We start from the raw sequence: 3,701 nt of genomic DNA on the forward strand, positions 1-3,701 counted from the left end.
AAGCCAGAGCCGGCCCTGCTCTGTTGGGTCACGGCCAGAGAGTGTCGCAGTAAGGGATGGTGCCCAGATGAGAGAGGCAGGGCCAGTGGAGATTGGCGGTGGTGGGGGAAGGGGATGGAGGGAGAGCAGTAAAGGGAAGGAGAGGGGGAAGTGTAGCGAGAGAGCTGGAGAGGTATAAATCCAGGTACCGAGCTGCAGACCGAGAGTGGGGGGAGAGAAAGAGGATGGCTCTGAGCCGCCCTTGCCCCTCCCTGATTCTGGGCTGCTCCAGGGGCTGCCATGACCCCTGACATAGCCTCCAGGGCTAGCATAGTCCCTGTTTTGGCTGTGACGTGTTCTCCGAGCACTAAGTGGGTTTCTCTTTCCCAGGCTGCCGACTCCATGGCTCTTGTGCTCTCTCTTCTCGCGTTTCTCCGCCATGCTGGTCAGCAGCCACAGCCTCTTCTGGGCCGTCACCCTCCTCTTCCTCACGCTGCTCTTCCTCGTCCTCTCAGTGGTGCTGGGTAAGGGGAGGATGAGCAGGCCTCTGCTCTGCCTCCCCTTCCTCACTGTCAGCATCCCGCTAGAGAAGAGGATCCTGCTGTGCTGCACGCTGGCGTGAGGAGCCCAGTCAAAGCCAGGCTGCTTCTCGCCTCCAAGGAAAGGCAAAGAAACCGGGCGCTGTCCCTTTGTGAAATCTAATCCAGGAGAGCCGGCCCTTCCCTGCCGACGAGGGGTTGGAGCGCAGGAGCTGGCAGAGCGGGTGGGAGAGTGTGCGCATGCTGGGGAGTGTGGACTAGGGGTTCCAGCAGTGGATTGGTGTCAGGAGAGCCAACTGTCACAGACATGCTGCTTGACTTGGGGCAGGGCTGCTCTGTGCCTCAGTTTCACCATCTGTGAAACAAAGAGAGTGACCCTGACTCCTCTCACGGGGGCGGGGTGGGTGTATCAGGTGGCTCAGTTCACATTCGGTAAGGTTTCTGCCAGAGGTGGGTTGGGGGCTTGCATTGTGTATCTGGAGGGGCTTGTATTGGAGGGGACTAGAGCGGGCTTTAAATTAAAAAAAATAAATTAATGGTGATATCCTATCTCCTAGAACTGGAGGGGACCTTGAAAGGTCATTGAGTCCAGCCCCCTGCCTTCATTAGCAGGACCAAGTACTGATTTTGTCCCAGATCCCTAAGTGGCCCCCTTAAGGATTGGGCTCATAACCCTGGGTTTAGCAGGCTAATGCGCAAACCACTGAGCTATCCCTGTGTCAGAGGGGTGTGGTAGAGGGGTAGGTCTTATGTCAAAGTGGGCAACTGTCTCATGCGTGGTAACGGGTGCTGAGGTGCACGAGGTGGACTGTGCATGCACAGTAATTCTGACACCTACACGCTAGCTAAGTCCCTGTCTAGACTAGGAAAATAGCTCACTTTTGAAAACGTCAGGCAACATGTGCTTGACCACTAGTGTAGACAGGATTTCACACTTTTAAAACCTTGTAGCTGCTTATGGTCGAGCTCAGACTCCCCCCGCTCCCTAGGGATGCAAGAGAATTTGACAGTTGTTAAATCTTTCCCTCTGGTAGGGAGGGCCATGGAAAGGAAGATGCTGTCATCACTCAAGTTTCCCAGGCATGGGCCAACTCACTTCATTTAATAATAATAATACCGAGCACTTACATAGTGCTTCATATCAGATCAAAACAAATCCTGGTTTGTGTATCTGACTTTCCAAACACCTGAGGCATGATCACCATCCTGAGCAATTACCCAGTGCTGTATGGCTTCAAAGCCCTGTGCAAACATTAATTAATCTTAACAATCGCCGGGAGGTGAGTCAGCAATATTACCCCCATTACCCAGAGGCTGGGACATAGACAGGTGAAGTAACTCACCCAAAGCCATAGATGGAATCACTGTCTCTCAGTAATTCCTGGCTCCAAGTCCTGTACTTAATCCAACCTCCCAGCTGGGCAGAGAGACTGATCCCTTTGTCACCTATAACTTCGAAGTGCCTTATCAAAAACCAACCGTCAACTTTGGTGTGCATGCAACACAGGGAGACGGAGTGAGGGGCGGAAAGCTGGAAGGATTCCAAAGTTCAGAATTTATGAGAATGTCTTTGGTTTGGGAATCTGTGAAGCTTTTGCTCACCTGGGATTCTCTGGTTTGGGTTGGTTCATGCCTGCTGCTAGATCAGCTCCTCGTTGTTCTGTGAACACCTCGTGAAAGTGGACAGAACCTTCTTGGATGTTGGGTTGATTGGAAGTTGGGGTGACAGCTCAGGGTAGATTTTGTGTGGTTAGAATTGGCTCCCCATGGAGAGCAGAGAAATGGGTCTTAAAATAGCTCTGTGTAATCTGAGAAGGTCTTTTAGCTGGGGTGGGGGCACGGAGCTGGGGAGGTTACGTCTGGGAAATCAAGTGAACATATCTACAGAAGGATAAACCCAAAGTGCTCTAAGTATAGCTGGGTAGTGGATACTGTGTTTCTGATCCATTCCCTCCCAGATTCCTGACTTGGTACTGGACAATGAACGGTAGGGTTTAGAGAGGAAGACAGAATCACCTTCCCAACCCACTTATTGGGTCAAATTCTGATCTCAATTACACCAGTGTAAAGCCAGAGTAACCCCAGTGGAGGTACATCAGTGTAATATTAGTCTGAGTAAGATCAGAATTGTGCTCATAGATGCAGTATCTTTCCTTCTGGTCCCAGCCACTGTGTAGTGTGGCTGTGGCATCCCACCACAGACATGGCTGCATTGCTGCAGTGAGTGAAGGGAATTTTTCCTATGCGTGTATGGTTTGTAATTGTACAGAGCACTTTATGGCTAGCTGTACTGTTGGTTTAGGACCACATTGTGCCTGATAGGATCTGGGCCCGTGATGGATGTGCTGTTCAGCTGCACCCTCCATAGGAGGGACTCGAGAAGAGATTGCATCTCCATCCCTCCTGCAGAAACGTGGCATGCTGGGGGAATGCACTTAGAGAACACAGCATGACTGCATGTCCAGTTAAGCCTTTCATGTTAGCAGCCTCACCAAGGATGCCCCCTATAGGGTTAGCAGAGCTACAGGTAACAGTAGAAGGGAGCAGCACCTGTGCTCAGGAGAGCTGCTAGGACTGCAATTATACCTGACTCCTGCCCAGGGTCAGTAAGAGGGAATGGCTCCTTGTGCCTCGCCCCTCTTTGGACACCCAGTTGTCATCTAGCACTTCGAAAACCTCGCCCTCTCAGGATCAGATGGCAGACGGAGGCTTTGGTGGAAATCTTTGTCCAAGTGACTCGCAGACAAGGGGTGTGAAGTTAGGTACAGAGATGTGTTCCGGCAGTCATCAGTGTCTATAGCTTTAATACACAACACTCCTGAGAGGTATCACATACATCAATAAATAACAATAATGTTAATCATAGCAGCCCCATAGCCAGTTGCCAGCACTTTGGCTTCTGTTTTATTAGTGTGATTCCTCCAGCAGGGGTCACCCCCTCTCACTGGGGATCAGTGCACAGTGTGACCTCAGGAAAACGTTGGATTCTTCCGACTGTGAAGACTTCACAGTCAGTCTCCAGCATCAGGCGCTGCACCCCAATCACCATGGTGACACCCAAACAGCCATTCAAAGCAACACACAGAGAGATTTTGGTATTTTAGCAGAAAATGGCTGTGCTCTATCACTCCTCCCCCTCCCAGTCCCAGTATACACCAGGGATCTGAACTGCAGCACCTCGCC

The sequence above is a fragment of the Terrapene carolina genome, unplaced genomic scaffold, assembly GCF_002925995.2.
Source record: "Terrapene carolina triunguis isolate 2854851 unplaced genomic scaffold, T_m_triunguis-2.0 Scaffold194, whole genome shotgun sequence".
Lineage (NCBI taxonomy): Eukaryota > Metazoa > Chordata > Testudines > Emydidae > Terrapene > Terrapene triunguis.